Source organism: Ixodes scapularis, unplaced genomic scaffold (genome assembly GCF_016920785.2).
Source record: "Ixodes scapularis isolate PalLabHiFi unplaced genomic scaffold, ASM1692078v2 PGA_scaffold11__112_contigs__length_91849675, whole genome shotgun sequence".
Classification (NCBI taxonomy): Eukaryota; Metazoa; Arthropoda; class Arachnida; order Ixodida; family Ixodidae; genus Ixodes; species Ixodes scapularis.
In genome coordinates, this window is record NW_024609837.1 from 79,728,907 (window position 1) to 79,750,217 (window position 21,311).

At 45.4% G+C, this 21,311-nt stretch overlaps 1 pseudogene; it reads left to right on the forward strand.

Moving 5' to 3' along the window:
- LOC115331426 overlaps window positions 1-21,311 on the forward strand; it is a 92,675-nt pseudogene that overhangs the window by 42,905 nt on the left and 28,459 nt on the right.

Below are 21,311 nucleotides of genomic sequence, written 5' to 3' on the forward strand. Positions count from 1 at the left end.
AAGGCTGTATTGATATCACAGCGATGCACTCGACACGTATCCAGAGGCAACACGCTGGCTGTGCGACGAACTTCACAAGGTGTAAGAGCTGAAGAGATTGAGTGGCTTATGGACGGCCATGACTGTGGAGCAGGAAGCGAAGTGTGCGTTTTACGGCTTCCACGGGGAGGGTTCACTTAGGGCAAGGATGTGACGGGGTTCTTGGTGGTCACGACCCCAGTCGTAGTGGCAAGAGGTTCCCCGTCGCCGGCGGCGTCTATGCTGGGGCCACCGTGGCGAGGGCGCTGAGGGGCTTCTTGACGGTGTCCCTGGTGGTCGGGACCACCGTCGTGGCGGCGGACTCCTTGCGTGTGGCACACCGCACGGCCACGTCTGCGGGAGGTTCCAAACGGGGTGACAAGGCGCTGCCTCCGAGCCTTTCCCCTGTCCGAGGGGCCGACCGGAAGGCCGACCGGAGGGCCGGCAGAAGCCAGCCTCTCGGGAGCCGACGCTGACCCCTCCGGGCTCGGCTCAGAACCGTCCGAGCTCGGCTCAGACTCTAACTCTGACACTTCAGGGTAGGAGCCTGACTCCGGTTCTAACTCGTTCGATGCAAGGCAGATGTTGTGGAGCACTGCACATGCCGAAATAATGGCAGTGGCTGTTGAAGGGTGGTAATACAGAGCCCGGTGCCTTTGCAGATACCGACGTCTGTTTTTCAACAGCCCGATGCAGCGCTCCACGACAGACCTGACCGAGGAATGCGCCTTGAAAAACCGGCCGCAATCGGTGGACGTCGCATGGTTCCCGGGGTCAGGGGCGATGAGCCAAGGCTCTAAGGGGTAGCCGCGGTCACCTGCACAGGTAGAGGATGGGACATATTACATTCTTTTCTTTTTAAAACGAAAGGCAAAAAAACAACAAAAAACAGGTGTGTGCAACTATGTCACTTATTATGTAACTTAAGTGTGACTTAAAAGATTGTTAATATTTCTGCACTACAGTATCAGTTTACATAATGATCAATTAGCACCAGCTTGCCTGCACACTCCCTGTTATTTTGATGTAACTATGTGTTTTCTTGGGGGATCGTATGGAATTTGTGCTTGATTCCTTAGGGGTGCTGTGTTGTATGCAAGCGCATTATTAGGCCCTTGCGTCCGACAGATGAAAGCTTTGTTGCTTTTGGGGGTGTGGCTGTGACCTTAGGCACGGGCAGAGCAGAACACGCTTAGGCAGAGGAACCGTCCGTCGCGTGGCGGCTGCCCTTGCTCGAGTCGGTTTCGGAGCCAGGAAAATTGCCACACAAAGGAGTCGTGCATCGACCCAGGGTACAGTGGGTCGATGCACATTACCCGGCAGTCGGCGTCATTCCCCTGAAAGTGAGAGAGATATCGACATGTGATCACCTGAATCCACAAGTAGTAGATTGTACTTATGGTTCACAAAGCATTCGACATTTGAGAACCTTTCAAGTTATTTCGTCTGACGCATGCATGTCAACACACCTTCCTGGATGCAAGGTACAACTACCTTCAAACAGAAATAATGTTTTTTTAATGCTTTTTTTATGGAAGCTTGCACGTTTTAACGGACAAGTATTATTTTTGAGAGAAGAGTCTCACGGCTCACATGCTACGTAGAGCACATGCTCGCGCAGTCGTGAGACCCCACAGCCCGCAGTCATAAAACGGCATATTTACACCGTATCGACGTTACTTCTTTTTTTACATATTTGGGGCGCGTTTTGACTGCGTAACATCAATGCATTTACCACCATCACGCTGCGGGCGTAGAAGTACTTTCGGCACCAGAACGCCGCCTTCGCGACGGTGGGGTCGTTCTTGGACGGGCCGACGATGGAGACCATGGTCCCGTCCACGCAACCGATGACGCCAGGTATCCTGCAGAGCAGCCTGAAGCCCCTCTCCGCGTCGAACCTCTCGCTCGGCGTCTCGGGTAAGTGGATCGATCCACGCTAAACCCCGAGACGACGCCATGCCTTAGAAGCTCACCGTGGCGTAGAAGCGCAGTGCGCACAACACTTGAAGCTCCACAGTCATGACCGTTAACGAGCTATGTACTCTCCTCACATCCGGTTCCTCGCGCACTTCGTCGCACAATCACTGGACCACGATCTTCGGCGGGTGGTATTGCTTCCGAAAAATCTCCGGGAGTTTGAATGCATCGCGGTGTTCACAATACAGCCTTTCCGGCAAAAAAAAAAAAAAGCTCGATTAAAGAAGTTGAATTAACGACACCGCGACGCCGCGACGCCGCGCCGCCGAAAACATGGTTGACAATGACACCTCCTTCCAGGCAAGTACTGTGCCTTTTGAAACGTAGTCGGTACATAACGAAACGTCAGTTTGTTGCCACATCTGGTAGCCGACTCCACTCAGTTTAGCAGATTCCGCCCACATTTTTCTCGGGAAATTACGTCACTTTTGCTTCCAACCAATCGGACGTGATTGGTTGTACTTTTAAAAGGAGCATGTACAATGTCGAACCTAGCTATCCATTTGTTAGAGTGCTCCACTGGGAACAGAGAGGTCCCTGGTTCGATACCAGGACCAGGCGGATTTTACGGTCGCGCACCAGTCACCTAGCTGTATTTCGAAATTTGTGTTTGCCCTTTGTACCCCTTGCTCCCCTTCTCCAGATATTACTTTTCTGATTCTTGTCCGGCCTCTTTTAGCTTGGCATTTAACTGCATTATATTCATAAACTAGATAGCGACCCCGCGCAGTTTTTGGAAGAGCTAATCAGCGTAACTAAGATCGAGAGAGCGATAGATGAACTCAGCAACGGAAAGTGGCTGGGACAGGATGGGCTCAGCGCAGCATTGTCATTTTAGAAAAAGTTTAAGCCGGTGATTGTGGCAATATTGCACCGCATTTTTTGTCAGTCTTATCAGGACCATGAGTTGCCCTTGTCTCCTCTGTCAACACATAATTTCCCTATTTCCAAAAGTGATGACGCCGCTAAGTTCCGTAGTACTATAAACTATAGGCCGATTGCTCTGGCCACTGTCGGCTATAAAACTCTAATGATGGTGTTAGCACGTAGGTTGCAGAGTTTAATTTGGAAAATTGTGATGCCTCATGAGACTGGCGGGATCAAGGGCCGCAGTATTTGCACAAACATGCACACTCATAAAACAAACATGCACAAACATAAAACAAACATGCACACTCATTCTTGAAGTTTGTAGTGCGGCGTATCGGCAAATAACACTGATCCAGATAGATTTAGAAAAAGCTTTCGACCGGCTGTTCCACGATGGGCTTCTTTTTGTATTTTAGAATATATTGGCATTTGCTCAGTGATTCTTAATGGCGTAAATATGGCCTAGGTAAATTTCACAACAAATGGTATTGTTAATAAAAAAGTTAGTTCCCCAATAATGTTCGTTCTTCGGAGCGGCAAGGTTGCCTCTTATCTCCATTGCTTTTCGCATTCTATGTGGAGCCTCATTGCCAATGCGTCATTCAGTGTGAAGGCATACGAGGATTCATTCTTAATAAAAGTGAAGTTAAGCTTTTGGCATACTTGGATGACGCAGCTATTTTGAGAGCGCAGCTTTCAGGCGCTCGTTTCCGTGTTTCGCGGCGCCGCCGTCGACATCGGCGTAACCGCGCTAAATTTCGTATGAAAAATTGACGTCACGTGACTTCAACTCAAATTCGATTCCCCGCTAAATTTAACGGCGAAATTCTGTTTCTCCTTAAGATTTAGCGAGAAAATTTCCCGCTAAATTCGGAAAATTGAATAGGTGTATAGGTCACGTGACGTAAATTTTCCCTATAAATCTAGCCGAGAAACTGAATTTGTCCGCTAAATCTTTAGAGCAGAAACTGAATTTCCCCGATAAACTTAGTGGGAAATTGAGAAATTCATGGGGGTGAGGATGAGGATAGAGAGAAGAAAGAGAGAAGGAGGAGAGAAGAAGAGGAGGAGAGGGTACGGAGGAGTTGCATACCCTTCCCTCCTCCTTCTGAAGAGCTGTGGTCTAATTTCGCATTACAGAGGTTTGTAAACATCTTTCATTTTTGTTCGAATGCACAGAAGGTCTCGAAAGCCGTTGCACTAACGAGGAGGCTTTGCGATTTCACTGTTTGTGCCGTCGATTGGTCGAAATGCTACGGGCTTTGGCACGGCGAGTGGGCAACTGCCCCAAGTTTCATTGAAACAATTCTATGGTCTAGCGTGCCACGCAAGTACTTGGGCGTTTCCCTTGAACGATACCGCGAGTCTGTCCGATATTGGCAGGAAAAAACTGTTAAACTGAAAGCGTCAGCTGAAGAGCACGTGGGGAAGGATGTTTCCATTTTCGCGCAAGCTACTATTCGTTTTTTTTTTTGATACCAAAGGTGTGGTATGTACTCCAAGTGTTATATTGCTCGAGAGCCAATATTTAACGTATCAACTGCGTTTTCGCAGTGTTTATCTGGGCATCTCAATTGGAACGAACAAGCCGAACGAACCTGTTTCTTCCGCCCAGAGCGGGCGGTGTCGGACATTGTCATCTAAATATTCCTCAAATTGTTTCTCGGTTCATGTTTATACGCAATTAATCAAACCCCTTTTTTCAAACAGTGATACAAACCAAGCTGTTTGATGTGTTACCGGGTTTTGTAGTGTCGACTTAAAGTGTGCACTGCGGACTAATGTCGGTTTTCTGAGAAAGGTAGTATGTGCGTGTCGTTATCTTTTCGGACGTTTTTCCTTCGAATATCTGTCATCTCTATCGCGCGGAATGTTTACATAGGATCTCTAGGATGTTCTGATGACTGCACCCCAATACCGGTCCTTATAACTGGAGTCTCAGGAACAGACGTACTGAAACGTGATAAAAGAACACTGCTTCTGCCTGGGCCTAAAACATTTCTTTTTTCCTTGCGCAGTGAAACACTGTCTGTAAAGTCATTTTCAGAGGAAAAGGGAATTAGCATTTACTGGACGGTCAACAGCACTTTATGCAAAAAACGGCAAGGTATTGAACACGTTTTCTTGGATTGCTGGAATGTTTTCCTCTAATGGAACGTGCTCCAGCGACCATTTTAAAAAGGAACCTATGCTATCACCACACGGCATCCAGTTTTTAACGATTGATACTTTACCCATGACACACAATATATAATCATGCTCTTGAGACTAAACAGTATAAAGGAAAGTAGAATTGCACTAAGTGACGCGGACGTAGGCGCTCGCGCCGTTCGTGAATATTTTATTGAAAGTGTTAAACGACTTCGAGAATGTTATAAGGTGATAAATAATGGCTTGAAGCGGTTTCCAGCTTTGGGTGAATTGGCAACCTTAGAATATTAACCTTAATCACTGTTGCTCACAAAAAAAGACGAGTTGAGAATCATTTCATCATCACCAGTACCTGTCGTTTGACGTGAAAATATCGTCACTGCGTTTTTAGTGTTTTTTTTTCATCTCGCCAGTGTTCATCTCGTGTTTACCATCTCATTGAAAAATATAAAAAAAATTCTGGAAGTGATTTATAGACGTTGTTTGGGGGCGTAGGGACCTTTGACTTAAGGAAAACAAAGAAATGGGTACAATACTATGCTTTGTATTATGTGCAGGTTTTATTACGTACAGTGCAACCATCCTCGGCGTTTATTTTTATTTATAAGGTGGCACAAGCGGACCTTCCTACGTGGTGGCACAAACCTTTCTATACACGTGTGCACCACATTTTGAAAAGTGCACCATAGTTCGTTCACATCGCATGCCGGAGCTGAAGCCTTATCAGCAAATCTGTCGAACGATAGCTCGAGGCCATCTATTATACTTTCGTCTTGTGCTCTATTATAGTCCTTCAACTCCGGTTGCTTATCAGGACAACGTTTAGAGACAAATCCCGGAGAATCAAAAACAATCATATGGCGGTCTGATAAGCCCTCTGTGACCACACAGTGATCATCGGCAACATACAAATTCTGAGAAACAAAAACAAGATCGAGTATCGAACTAGCAGAATCTGTGATGCGAGTGGGACTTGACACTACTTCTGTTAGATTATATGCGAAGGAAATTTCAGTTAAATCATCGGAATGTTTACAAGAGGCCACAATAGTCATCGAAGGCCAATCGAATGGTGGTTGGGGTGTTGAAGTCGCTCCATAATTGTATTCATGAAACTCTTAAATTGCTCCTGTAAGAAGTCTTGAAGTTCATACATCACAGCTATGCCAGCACTTGGTGGCCTGTAAACAGCTCCAACAAGAAGAGATGAGTTACAGAAAAATGTTTCACCCATAGATCCTCAGCTGTGAACTTCGTATTTCGCTGGAAAAAAATCAACGCTAATTTTGATAACGATTGCGACCCCGCCCCCCCCCCCCCCCCCCCCCCCCCTCTCCGGGAGGAACGGTCCTTACGAACAATTTTATGAGACTGCGGAACAATCTCGGTATCAGATACACTATCCGTGAGCCAAGTCTCTGTAACTATTATTACATCGGGGTCATAACTAAAATTATATCTTCGAATTCAACCGTTTTATTTACAATGCTTCTACCGTTTAAGGTAATTAATCTAAGCGGTTTATTAGTTAAAGCGCGGGGATTATTAGTTACAGTACAAGGATTATTTCCGGGAGCAGTTGACGGAAACCAGTCTAGAACTGGGGGGGAGGGGGGGTACAGGCCCATAGTCATTTAGTATCTTCTTGCCTGGTATAATTTAGTCGCACTCTTTCGTTCGCAGTGTCATTCCAGCGAAAAGCCTTGCCATTTATATCTATTTTGTAGAGAGATAACATAACTTTATCGGCATTTTTTGTAGGTCTTTGGCACTTTCCCATAGATTTTTTTGAATTTGTTCCACTCGATGGGAAAAATCGTGCGAATTGCTATACGCCGAACACTTCAATAGCCGGCAACTGCTCAAAATTTGAGTTTTGTCTCTACCATCGAGTAGTTTAAGAATGATTGGCCTGGTTTTATTTGGGCTTTTCCTGCCCAGTCGATGTATTCCTTCTATTCCGACAGCTTGAACTTTCAGGATACTTTCAAACACATCAATCTTCACAAGGTTTTCGAGGAAGGTGCTATCCTCATCCGCTGTTTCTCGAATTGCGTACACAATCAAATTGTTACGTCTGCTCTGGTTTTCTAAGTCGTCAAGTTTAGCCATTAGAAAGTCGACATTCCTTTCAAGAGGCAAAATCTTATCCTGGAAGGCCGTCACAGTTGCTGTCAGCTTGGTCAGGCTGACTGTCCACTGTTTGTTCGATTTTGGTCAGTCTCCCGTTCGTTTCTGCAATTAGTGAGTCCGTCACAATCTTCTCTTTTACATCTTTCACGTGTCTGGCGATTATCTGCAGCTGTTACATATGCTGACCCACAGCAGAAGGTCCGCTTGTGTCACCCTATAGACCTTTGCAAAAATCGCCTCCTGCGCTCTGCCATCTTTGAGTGCTGGGCTGTGGAACGCCTTCCAAGCATGCGCTGTTGATCTGCTGTGCGTTATATCGGAGGCTGCGCATGCGTCCACAACTCAGTAACTCAGCTTTTTTTGTCCGCTTGCTTCGTTCGAGACTGCCACTTGAAAGGTCTATAGATTTTTTCACTGCCCGGGCGATAAATGCTGAGTAACTGAGCTGTGAATGTATCCGCAGCGCGTGACAAACCGCACTACAGAGCTGCAGCGCATGCTCAGGAGGCGTTGCACAGCCCAGCAAAAACTGCAGAACGCCGAAGGCGATATTTTTTTAACGGTCTATACTTTGACATGGAAAGGAAATATGTCTATATGTAAATTCACGGCAAGTCTACCAGCTTTTATTAATATTTGATTCGGTCGTCTCTGGAGCATTTTGACGCATTTATAAGGATAACTACACGACCTAACCGCATCTTGTTGCAAGGAATACTCTAGAGCAGAAGCAATGAGCCGGGGACAGCTTAAGAAAGGCAAGGGCACGGCTTATCGTGTTCGCATTTCGTACTTCGGGATTCGCTGTGTGGTGCTTTTATAGGTGAATCCCGTAATCTTATTGGCTGAGGAGTGATAATGAGATGCTAGGGTCTAACCACGCCTGCATACCTCAAGCTCCGAGTGACTACAGTAAACCAGGAAGGTACATTTCTTCTGCAGATTATTACGCGTAGACATTTCACTTTTCCTAGAATTTTCATTCTATTCTATTCCCCATAGAATAAAACTCAAGATTTGTAACAAAGTTTTAATTTTAACCGTTTTAACAGAAGTCCTTCTTCCACATTTCAGCGAAAAAAAAAGTATAAGTGAGTTCCACCTCACATGTATATAACTTCATAAGCGAAATTTCAGCTGCTGAGCGAGCCGAAAACATCAAAGCCTGCTGAAAGAAAACTCAAATTTTCACCGAAAATGCTCTGAGCAGGCATGTTTTTACCGAGAGCAATTTCAAGGCGTAACATTCTTTCTGTAAAAAAAATAAAAAAAAATCAGAGTAAATAACTTGCCAATGTCAAGATTGGGCCTGTTCGCAGACGACCGAGTTGGCAACACTGTTTACTCAAGGCGCCATCTCCGGATGAGCGCAGCGAGCAGCCTACACTCTAAAAAAAGTCTGTGCGTCTACTTTCCCGTACAACACTCGGAGAGCCAATCAGCGCAACTTACGGAGGCAGCTCAGCGAACGACGATGCCGAAACATATGTTTAGACCCAAAAACGCAGTCTGAGTTGTGACATTAAACAATGCAAAACGTCACGCTTGCACTGCGTAATGTCACAACTCAGTCTGCGTTTTTTTTTTTTTTTGTCTAAACAGATGTTTCGACATCGTCATTCGCTGTGCTGACTCCGTAAGTTGCGCTGATCGGTTCTCCGAGTGTTGTGCGTGAGAGTAGACGCACAGACGTTTTTTAGAGTGTGCAGGGTAACTCGTATGCTCGCTGCGCCCATTAAGAGATGGCGCCACAAATAAACTGCGTCGCCAACTCGGTCATTTCCGAACGCGCCCTAAAACCTAACCTTGGAAATTTTTCGCGCTTATATTTTTTTTTTAAGAGGAAGATAGCTACGCCTAGTAATTCCACACGATAAAACTGACCTGCTCAGCGCACATTCGGTGAACGCTTGAGCTATCTATAAGCATGTACTAATTTTCCCGGCTCATTCCTATAGAGGCAGGTCCGCTTGTAACACCCTATACATATCACGAAGACGTCACGAAAAACCGGGGCGCCATAAACCATTCTTGCCTTTTTTTTTTTTTTACACAAGCCCGTTTACAGCATCTGATTGAACGATCTATTAGAAGACGACTAGACGAAACACGTTCCCGACGCCCAATTGGAGCCACGAGACTGGAGCATTATCTGTGTTCCGTCGTATCATGGGAACTAGTGCGCTCCGTCGCTCAGTTGGCCCAGCCGTCTGCCCTCTTTCCTCCCCTCCCATGGACACGTGTCCTAATTAGTTCCAAGTGGTGGACGGAAGCAGAACAATTAGTCTCTGCGGGAGTTAATTTTGGAGCCGGGAACGCGCGATGAGAGCTGCCATCTCCTTTTCTTTTCTATCTGACTCTATGCTGTATAGTAGGACATACTTGGTCGGCATACTTGGTCCTTCCCTTATATTTATTTTACGCGTGGAATGGTATCGTGTGTCGACAGCGGCCAATTCATTATTTCAGTGTCTTCTCAACTGGGCCCTTTTCATGTTATAGCATTTTTTTTTCTGCGTTTTTTACGGTTTGGGCACAATTCTGCTAAAGTAATGAAGGCGTAATGTTTTGATTATGAAACTGATTAGATGTTTTGTTTGTTTTAGTTAACAAAATTACAATTCTGACTAATATAATTGTTACTACTTAATTGTCAATTAATTACTTGTTAGTACTTTTTTTTTGCTAGAAATCTTCTCCCTTTCTTTAATTCCCACAGTCGTCTTTTTTGTCGCATTCTTGTCCTTTGTGTCCGCCCTTTCCCTGCGATCCGGGGCATCCGTAATTTGGTTTGCTCCATTTTGGTCTCATCGTTAAATTACTTAAATTCTCGCAATTTTAAAAACTGTATGCAACAAAGCGCGCCAAGGCGATGAAGTAAAATCTCATTTTAATAAGCAGCGGTGACGTTTAAAGTAAAGTTACACGACGAAATCTAAAAAAGAAAAAGAAAGAAAGAAACGATTTACTTTGCTGCCAGAGTACTTTTATGCGACGAGTGCCTGCGCCATGCCAACAACGACTTTGATAGCTGTAAAAAAGTGAGCGATTGCCGTTTTGCACGATTGGAGCACCGCCTAGCTAACGCTTACAGACACACAGCTTAGGAGTCGAGGTGGTAACAACGATCTGGTCGAGGGGTTGTTTCCGCCGTATCGAACGTCCCGGTAGTGTCTGCAAAAAGCGCCCCCCCCCCCTCTCCCCCCCCCCCCCCCCCCCCCGCCGCCCCTACTGTTGACATTACGAAACGGCAACTTAGCACGTGCTACAGCGTAGTGCGTAGCCACGGAATTTATAAAGCCACTTTGACGCCGCGTGGATCATACGAGCATAAAAGGGAAACTTCGAGTACAATTTTTTTTTTCAAGAGCTGTAAATACATTATTTTTCAAATACTTGTTTTGCGCACTTCAAAGATGCATATTAATGCCGCGCACGAAGTCGAATGACACTCACTGGGCAGCGTGTTTCAAGCTGCACTGGGTATTGAATGACGGGTTGGGGTGAGTTCCGGATTAACCGTAAAATTTGGTAAATTTAGCGTCACGAATCAGCTTCCCCACCAAATTCACCGGGTAACCACTTTCCGCTAAATTTAGCACGGCGTAAATCCGTACAATATAGCTGGTTACATTTCATCCCTCTACCTGACGTGACAATTTTGAGGCATCTAGGAATGTCCGGTCTAAAGCAAATTGTTTCTCTAATTTGACCGCACAATTATTTTTATTTTTTTTGTCTCCGGCACTCTTGCTTTTTTGAGGAGAATGCCTTAGCGAGAAAAATTGGGAAAGAGCGAAAGTCAAAGCGAGTGAGGAAAAAATGGAGGGTGAGCAGGAAGGAAAAAGAATACAACATCGCCATGAATAGAGCACAGAAATGACTTCCCGGTTTTGGGCGCAGCCCCCTGCGTGCCAACGTTACTAGCACCCTCAGTTGGGAAACTCACCATTGAAACCTGGACCGCTGGCGTCCACCGAGACCGAGCTAAATTCGACAAAAGCGCCACTTTTTATTGCTTGTTTTAACTGGGGTCACCTTTAGCTTTTAGAAAGCTTGTTTTTGCGTAAAAAAACAAAGAAAAAAGCTCTTTTTGTAGTACCTATTTTTGGAGTTTAGTACAAAATGAAGGCCGCGTGATGTTTTCTAAAATCTTTAGTCTGCAAGGCTTTGCAGCACAACTATATTGTTTTTATAAAACCATGCTTCATCGGTGATTTCAGGTAGCGCGTCTCGACCAAGGCGCATCTTAACTTCGACGCTAAATCGCGCAGGTTCGCTTGGGAGGCGCGGTTGGCACCCCTGAAACCCCTTCCACCGTACGTGTTTCGAGGCCAAAATTGGCCGAATAAAGCCAAAATAGAAGGCACGTGGAGTACCTCGAGTGGCCGCTGCGGGAGAAATGGTGGCGTTGTGATCGCCGTTAGCTCGGTTCTCGAGTACAGGTGGGCGCCACTTTTTCAGAGCAGTTTCTATGCCAGTTTCCCAATTGAGTGCTTCTAGTAACGTTGCTGAGTGCCTGGCAGATCTAGCACGGGATCAAAGATGGCGGCGGGAGAGCACTAATCTAGACGACGAGTTAGATGCGAGGAGAAAAGTTTTGAAGGAGAAGGAGAATAATGTATTTATTTTGAGGGAGTGAAAGGGGGAGCATTTGTAGTTGTATCGCGTATTCGAATAGACAAACGCATTATACACCAACGCAGCGTTTCCAAATAAGCCCGCTTTGCCCTGTCCAAGTGTGGGCACTACGCGAGCACAGAAACCAAATTCGGGAGGAGTGAAGCGTCTGCGCATGCTCAGTACCGACAATAGCGGCACCGCAGTGGCGTGACGTCAATGAGTGGAGTTGGTTTATGCCCCGTTACATATTAGGTTCGTTCGCCGCCAACGCTACGATACGATGGATTCAATCAGGGAGAGCCAAAAGTGCGTCGTCACGGCGCCCGTCTTCATGGTGTTTCGATATCACCGGTAAAACAATCGCGCACGAAAACGACAAACACGCTAGTGACTGCTAACGTGTAGGAATGTGAAAGCATTGGTATACGTAACGTATTCCTACAAGCTCCGCGCCGGGCGACCTCTGGTTAGGCTGCGCGGGCGGGCTCTGCGGCCGGCCGCTCTGAAAGAGCCTGGCCCCCCTCTCCCTCTTACAGGCGGCAGGGCCGCTGCGCCATGGAGAGGGATTCTCTCTGGGGTGGAGTTCGTTGGAACTCTGCCGCGCGACAGCCAATGGGAGCTTGCCATCAATTCGCTGATACAGACTGCAGGCCCCGGTCCATGGGACAGGGAAATTGAAGTGCGGTTTGGCGCAGGTTCACAGTTGATAACGCCGGTTAGCTTCATGGGACAGTTCATGCTTCCGCATTAAATACGTAGGAACTCGGCAAATTATTCCGCGAGACTTGTTTAGCTCCTGAAAGCGAAAGTATAAAAGGCAACGAGCGCCCCGATGGCGCATTTTTTGCGCTGCCCGATCGGGTCGATAGCATTGCAGCGTTGGCTGCTGTCAGGCTTAGTGTGAAGCAGATAATTACAAAAGCACCAAGCAAAAAAAAAAAAAAAAAAAAAAAAAAAATACAATAGCCTTTTGTTTAAATTACGTTTGTTAGATTATGGGTTGAGACGTTATAAGAACCAAGCAGGTCATCCGTCTCCAGGGCGCGTTCTTTGCGGCTGCGCGTGCGATGAAGTGTTATCAAAAACAGACAGCTCCGCCGTTGGAGGCGAGGCGTCTGTTGTGTGCCGTCTGCAAGTTGTGAGCTTGTTTGTTCTGAGAAAAAAAAAATACTGAATGGGCAGGACGCCCCTGAGTTGGGTTAGTGGCGCAGCGCCACCTGCTGAACAACCCAACGTGAGGTTGTTTATCAATAAAGGCAAAAGCGCACCGTGCGCTCCGTTATCGACTGGCATCTTTCGTATGCACGCAGTGTTGGATGTACCGCACAGGCAGGAAGTTATGCTTAAGCCGTCGTCCTTGTGTGTTCGCTAATGGTTGTTTGCATTTGTTTTATTGTTTTATCGCGTCTATTATTTGTGCATGTGAATCCGATGAGATTTTCACTAAAGGAGTACTTGAGCGTTTTTTTCCCCGGTCACCTATTCAACTGAAAATGCGCTAAGCATAACAAACAAACATCGCTAAAATAGTATCCTGAATATTAGGCCAAAATACCATTTTCTTTCACGAAGTTAATGATTCTAAAATTTGTGTCCTCATCGCGTTTTTTTTTTGTTTTTTTTTTTCAAGCTTGACGGATCAATTGGCAATATTAAAAAAAGTGCCGCCAGCGGCAGGCAAGTGTTCGCATCATCGGACGGGGTTTAATATCTGCACAGCATCAAACGGGAGGAAACGAGACGCTCCAGTAACACCACCTTGCTACGTCACGTAACTGTGCCGGTGAGGGCCAGGCGACCTTCCCTTTGATTGAAAAGGTTTACTCCGGCTTAACATAACAAATTAATAACAAACGGTACAGACGTTTCGCCACCTATGCAGGTGGCATCTTCAGTATACACTGACATAAATGAGGTGAGGTCGACCAGTCTACTTATCACACACGTCCCCGTAAACGTCCGGCAGGGGGCCACGGTTGGTGTTGCACACCGATGAGTCACGGCGAATGAACCAGGACTCGACGAATTTTCTTTGCCCCCACCTTTGTTCTCGGGCCAGCGTCGTCGCATTGTCCAGGTCGAAACTGTGTCCTGTCGTCCAGCAGTGTTCGACAAGTTCCGTCTTGGACCGCGTGGCATGGGTGGCCTTGGCAACGTCCCTTTTGTGTTCCCTTTCCCTTTCTTCGCGTTCCATCGGTTGGTGTTATTTGAATTCGTCGATCGTTAAGCTGATCGCTCAGCGAGCGGGTAGGCTTGGCAGCCACGAAGCGGCGTTTACGGGTAGGCAAACTGGGTTACCAATCTTGTAATGTGACTCTGCAGACTGCCACCGCGTAGTTGCGTTAACGCAGCGAGGGGGGTGGGTTAACACGCGCTCCTGTTATAGCCGAAAAAACGCCCCCCCCAAAAAGAGTCACGCGACTTTTATTAACAAAAAGGCGTGAAGACCCCCTGGTTGATGCCTTGCAAACTGTATATCTCTCATTGCGCCGTAGAGTTTGTTCCCAACTGATTGCAAGCAGTTTCGTGGTGTCCAATAAACGTTTTGGATTCTCGATCCAGCACTCGGGCAAAATAACGGAACAAATGCTCGGCATATATCATTTTTTTTATTGCCTGCTCGACAGTCAGGCCTGCCTGCCACGGATGTTCAGTGAACTGAAAAGCACGGGAATATTTGATTGTTGGTTTTGGCATCATTTTCACTTGTCGATTTCCCAATACATGTTTTCAACTACGCGGCACTAAATACCATACCGCAAAGGATGGAGGGCGGGAATTGAGAAAACATAGTTAGTTGGGATAGCTAAAAAAAAAATCGCCAGTGTACCCTTAACGAAAACACACTGCGTTCTCTGTCTTGGTTATTCTCAATGTGCGCTCGACGCTATTGCCTAGTCGAGCATCTGTCGACTATGCTGCCCTTCGAGCTCTCGCTTAGCCGCCCTGCTTATTATTCACTTTTCTTTTCTGATTTTTCTACTTGGAATATTGATCGGTCCACGACGACCGATCTCTAATGAATTCGCGCGCTGGAAGACAGTGTAAAAAGAGTAAACGAAGGGAATAGTAAATGAGACACGCGAGGAAATCTGTAAGACGGTACAGTAGGAAAATAAGAAAGAAGTCGATTCCCAGCACACCCTGGGTACATATTGCATTGCTGTCGAACTAACCACTCACTCTTTCAGGCCAGGCTAGAGTTGAGCGATACACGACAGATACTCCTGCAAAGTGTATTGAATAGACTCTGTTATGAACCTCTTCTTAGCTTCAAACGATACGAGCTCGCCCCTAAAGAACATGTCGGCAAACAAGAGGCGGTGAAAACCAATGCTTTGAGTCTCCACAACCCCGATGCCGCATTAATCGCGGCAAAAAAAGAAAAATAGTTGATGTTTTTGGCAATTGTAGCACTCGCTTTTTTGTACAGCCGAACCCATTTTCTGAGCTAGTAGCTTACCCCCGCAACACCGGTTCTTGAAGGGAATAATGTACGCGAGCAGGACTTGCTCCTAGATATGTGTCATTGCGCGCCTGCTTTTTCTTCGTTTAACAGCCCGCAAAACATGTCGGAATGTTTTATACGACGTTTGCATTCCGTTGGGTATGACTGGCGCTCCGTATTTTCGGAGTTTTCTTTCTCATGAAATTTGGAGGGTGTTTTTCGGAGTTTATTTTTTAGCAAACAATCGGCGCTTATCGGAGTTTAGTTTTCGTAAATCCCGAATTCTTCGAAATTCGGAGATTCATTTCGCAGTGTTTTTTATGAAGAAGAGTAAATACTAACCGGATGCTAACGCATTTTTAATTATAGTGCTTGTAATGGAGAGGTCCCGGGTTCGATACCCGGACCAGGCGGATTTTTTCGGTCGCTCACCAGTCACCTAGCTGTGTTTGGAGATTTATGTTTGTCCTTTGTCTCTCTTGTTCCCCTTCTCCAGGGATTATTTTCGTCATGCTAACGCATGCAAGATAAAAAATAAAACGCACTTGTATCAATAGACCATATGCTCTTGGCGACGTGCGCGATCGAAAGCGTCGCTGGGGTCGGCCTTCCACGATTGGGCGAATGCTGAATATGGCTAACGGTTGAGAGTTGAGCTTCTTGGTACATACTTGGAAATTGCTTTGTGTCCTATCTAGCCCTTTCTTTCTTTCTGTTCTAGTTTCCTTCTAAAGTTCAAGCTGATATATTTACAACTGACTTTGACGTCAGGAAAGGAGTTCTCACGGAGGGAAATAAGAGGAACGTGAGGACTTCAATTTTGACGGTGTTGACAGTGCTGGTTCAAGAACGCTATTATTTCAAGCTTCTGCCATGCTTATTACAAACATCATCGAACTTGTTGTTCGCAAAAAAAAAAAAAAAAAAACGAGGGCGCCACCGAAACATTTCGCCCCTAATATTACCCAAGCATCGAAGAGAATGCAGGGATGGGTGTTCCACGCGCCACAAGCGCACGCCTTTCCCAAATCAAATATTCGAATTAAATAGCCAAAACAAAGCGTTGACAAACGCGCGTGCAAGATACAGTTTGTTTTGGGGTTTTCTTTAGAAAACTTTCTACTGCTGAGGCCAGCACGTGCGGCGCGTGGAACACCAATTCCTGCATGCTTCTTGATGCTTGGATAATATAGCAATATATATATTTAGATTTCTTCATTTGAATTTGGCGTTAGTGCCATTGGCAATACTAACTTGTCCCACGACAAAAGTCACACACAAGTGCGGCTTCGATAAACGTCGATACCTTAAAATCAACAAACTGCCGGAGGCAGCCGCAAGGAAACTCGTAGTCACCCCATCAATCTATCCCGCGGCCGCGCAAGTTGGAGTTTTTAAGCATGTAATAGAGAAGTTTCAACCGTCCCTCTTCCTACTTTATACAATCTCTACGGTCCATAGCTTTCACAGTTACCCCCAGAAACATACCCTCTCCTTTCTCTAAATCCCGAACCCCACGGCCCAAACTGGAAGCCAAAGAGTGGCTTTTGTTGTGACACGAATGGTACGATGACCTGTTTCCCTGAACCAACCTTGACGAGACAAGCCGTAAGACCCCCTTTTGACAACGGTGAGAGGCTTGAAAGATTATTATGGTTTCATTTTCCCAGGACCATTAATACTGCGCTGCTTAAATTGAAACACACACACACACACACACACACATATTTATATATATATATATATATGTATGTATATATATATACCCCCCCCCCCACACACACACACCCCACACACACACAGCAGAAAATAAAGTATATATATATATATATATATATATATATATATATATATATATATATATATATATATATATACTTTATTTTCTGCTGTGTGTGTGTGGGGGGGGGGGGGGGAAGGGGGGGTGGTGGCATGGGCACATAACAATTCGGAGTTTATGAGATAAATCCGAATTGGCAAAAATTCTACCGGCGAGTGTTTTTCGGAGTTTTTTCGAATTTATCCGAAAGCACGGAGCCCTAGGTATAACGCGTTCACTTTAATCCTTCATATCTTAGCCTCTTTTCTATTTATGCAAGGGCGGTTCTTGTTTTTTTTCCTTTTGTGCGCACTGTGCACTTTAATGTTATTTCGCCAGAAATATGCAACTAATAAGGGAAAGAAGAAAGACCATGCGAGATTTCTTCCTTCGTTTTCTTTTAATTTATGCGTTATATTTCTAGTTTCTTCGCTTATTCCTTTCGTTTCTACGTCGCTCCACTTTTCAGTCGTGTCCTAGGCTCCTTCCAATGCATCTGCAGAGGCCACGCAACCTTTTGAGGGCCCAGTTCACGTTCAGCGACCTCATAGAGGGCCAAGTTGCCTTCTTATATGCTCACGTGTTTCTGACCGGCCCTCGTAACTTAGTCCGCGGCGCAATCGCGCATTCGGATTGTACTTCTCTTGGCTCCTCGTTGACTTGGCTTGACTGTAAAAGAGAGAGAACGACATAAAGACTGCGGGGTGAGACGATGGTTGTCGCGGCGACATGTCTCCCATGAATAATGAATGTCCATTCGAAGAGCGCGACGGCCTCTGCTCCGTACGTAAAGTATCGGCGTGGACCACAACCGGCGGTATGAGACATCCAAGCCAATAAGAAGGAAGAAATGTTTCACGCGGGCTCGTCGTCGGTTGCGCAGACAGGTTGAGCGCAGAGGTTACATGGAAGGCGCCCGGAAGTAGAGTGGCTCGTTTTGATTGTAACGCTGGCTGTGACATTCGTTTTTGCGAGATAAAATAAAATATTCTGTACTTTGCTCGCGAGCTTGTGGTTTGTAGATTCGTCGTCTGCCAGCTGGCCGCCATATTTTGGTTGGTGATGTCGATGAGACTAATGGTTAGAGAGGGGGGAGTAATGATTAAAGTGAATTGTTACGGTAATTTTGCTCTGATTTGTGATGCGATCTAACTTTACTAGTAACGTTCTCATTTTTTTTTTTTTTTTTTTTGGCAGCGGCGGCAGCGTTTTGTTAACACTGCTAACCGAACAACACGCCTATTGCAGTTGCCGATTCGGAGGCCTGTGCCCGCTTTTCGCCGTCGTCTAGATTCTTCGACGCTGCTGATTTCGAGGACCATCTCCTGCCCCGTCATCATTGACCCTGCGCTACAGTGCCAGCGAGCTTGGAAACCGTGGCGAACTTTGTCTGCGCAAGCGCAGTTTTTGGGCGTCGAGTTGCCGATTCGGAGGCCTGTGCCCGCTTTTCGCCGTCGTCTAGATTCTTCGACGCTGCTGATTTCGAGAACCATCTCCTGCCCCGTCATCATTGACCCTGCGCTACAGTGCCAGCGAGCTTGGAAACCGTGGCGAACTTTGTCTGCGGAAGCGCAGTTTTTGGGCGTCGAGGCAAGATAAGCGGCGGTTTTCTCCGTGCTAGTCATTTGGCAGCGGCGGCAGCGTCTTGTCAACACTGCTAACCGAACAACACGCCTATTGCAGGTTGGTAAACTTCTTTATTCTCTCATCTTGACCGAATCCATGCTGTCACTGCTGCCGCTGCCACTGGGACTGCAGTAACGTCTTGTGTTGTGTTTCCTCGTGTTGTGTGAACGATGTCTGACGCCTGTTCATCCTGTCAGGTACCGTTCCTTGAGGATGACGGGCCTGTGGAATGTAGCATGTGCGCGTGCAGGTACCATTTCGGGAAATGCGCCGGTATAAAAAAAGAAATCCTTTAATGGGAAAAGTGAAGCGGCAAAGTCGACACGGCGGTGTCCTCCTTGTAGAGGCGTCGGACAGCGTGCTAATAACAGTGAGGATGAGGAACCTGAACTTGATGTGAAATCTTTACTTGCATCCATCAACCAAAAGCTGGACAGTCTCCCTCTGCTTAGAGAGAAAGTAGACAGCATGGAATTGTCTGTCCAGTTTCTGTCGAAGCAATTCGACGAGTTCGAAAAGAAAATCAAACACCAAGAAGCTGAAATCAAAGAACTGAGAAAAAGGGTAACAGACTTGGAGGAAAAAGAAAAAATGAGCAGAGTAGTAAACGGTGAACTCCAGAAAGAAGTAAATGACCTAGAATTCCGAAGCAGGCGTTTGAATCTAGAGATTCACGGCATTCCGGTGACAGAAAATGAGGACTTCGATTACCGAGCTAAATAAAGTTGCTGACAAAATAGAGGTTCCTCCCCTAGAGGTTTCCGACGTTGTAACTGTACACAGGTTGCCGGCAAGGAAAGACCACGTTCCCTGAATTAATATTCACTTTGTTAGACAAGACACCAAAGACATATGGCTGAAGAAAAGAAGCACTCTAAAGGACGTTACCCCACGTATATTTATTCAAGAAAACCTCACTCGTTTCAACAGAGAACTTCTTCGGGCCACAAAAGACATGGCTAAAGAAAAAAGCTACGCTTTCGCGTGGTACGGGAATGGAAAGGTTTTTGTTCGAAAGTCTGCAGGCATGCGTGCCATTCCGATAAAGGACAGAGATGACCTTGACAGACTGTAGATAAGGTAGGCTGAGGCGTTTATGTATTCTTCTTGTTTTGTTTCTGTGAAGATGACCAACTTGGACGTCTGCTTTCCTTCCGATTTGGGAAGGGTTTTTGATAACAAGAAAGTAAAACCATTTTCTGTTTTTCATTTAAACGTACGTTCGGCACGTAATAAAGGCGATGAGCTTGGCATTCTTCTTAATGACTTCGGATTTTCTTTTGACGTGCTAATGCTGACCGAGACGTGGTATATGCAAGAATCAAATGTTTTGAACTTTGATAATTATTCGACATTTTATTTAAATCGCTGCTCAAGGCGCGGTGGCGGAATAGCCATGTATGTAAGAAAAGATACTCAGTGCAGTCTCATGACAGACATTACTTCTATGACTAAAAATTACGAATCCCTATGTGTGAAACTCGGAAACACTCTACTTGCAGTATTGTACAGACCTCCAAATGGTGATTAATCTGCTTTTTTGAGATTTCTTGAAAGAGTATTTCAGTTAGTTGGTGAAAACGGTTACAGTTTAATTTTGGGTGGTGATTTTAATATAGATATGAGTTGTGCTACCGCTTGTCAAGTTGAGTTTTCTTCTTTGTTTCAATCTTACGGTTTTTCTAATGTGATCACGCATCCTACTTGAGTGACGTCACGTAGTGAAACGGTTCTTGACTTATTTATTACAAACATACCTCTGACCCGGATTACCGCGGGTGTTGTGTGCTCTGATGTCAGTGATCATTTTCCAATTTATATTTTTTCTGCTTTCGAAAACCTAGAAAAACCGTGTCATAATAGTGCATTTTTTTCTCCGGTTGTTAACGCGGAAACGCTAGATATGTTTAGACACCGTGTGGAATCTCAAAACTGGGACGGGATACTCTGAATGGATTCGGCCGATGAAGCGTATGATTGGTTTATTAATACATTTTGTCTATCATATAAAGAATGTTTTAAACTTCGAAAAATAACGCCACACAAAAAGTCTAGAAAACCGTGGATTACCAGAGATATACTAAAAATGATAACAAATAAAAACAAGCTTTATGAGCGTTTCGTGCGGACGAAAGACCTGGATGTGCTTAAAATGTTTAAAAAGTGTCGGAATGAAGTAACTAGTATGTTAAGAAAAGCAAAAAGTGCATATTACTATAAAATGTTTTAAATTGAAAATAGAAGTGACGTTATCTGGAAAAAAGTTAATAATATCCTAAATCGTAACGGTAAAGCAAACACTATCAAAGAACTTGTAATAAATGGTAGAACTTTCAGTGGAGTAGAGTTAGCAAATAAATTTAATGACTATCTTACGAATCTATTTTCCCCTGTTCAGTTACAAAGTGGTGATCTTTGTTCAACTCAACGCATAGCAGAAAACTGCTTCTTATTTCCTACTGATGAGTGTGAAGTACGTTCGGTGTTTTTAAACCTCAAAAACAGTAAATGTGTTGATTTTAATGGTATACAGGTGCAGCCGGTAAAATATGTGATTGACATCATTACGCCGTACCTCACACATATTTTTAATTTGTCGCTCTCGACTGGCGTTTTTCCAAAGGGTATGCAGATTGCGAAGGT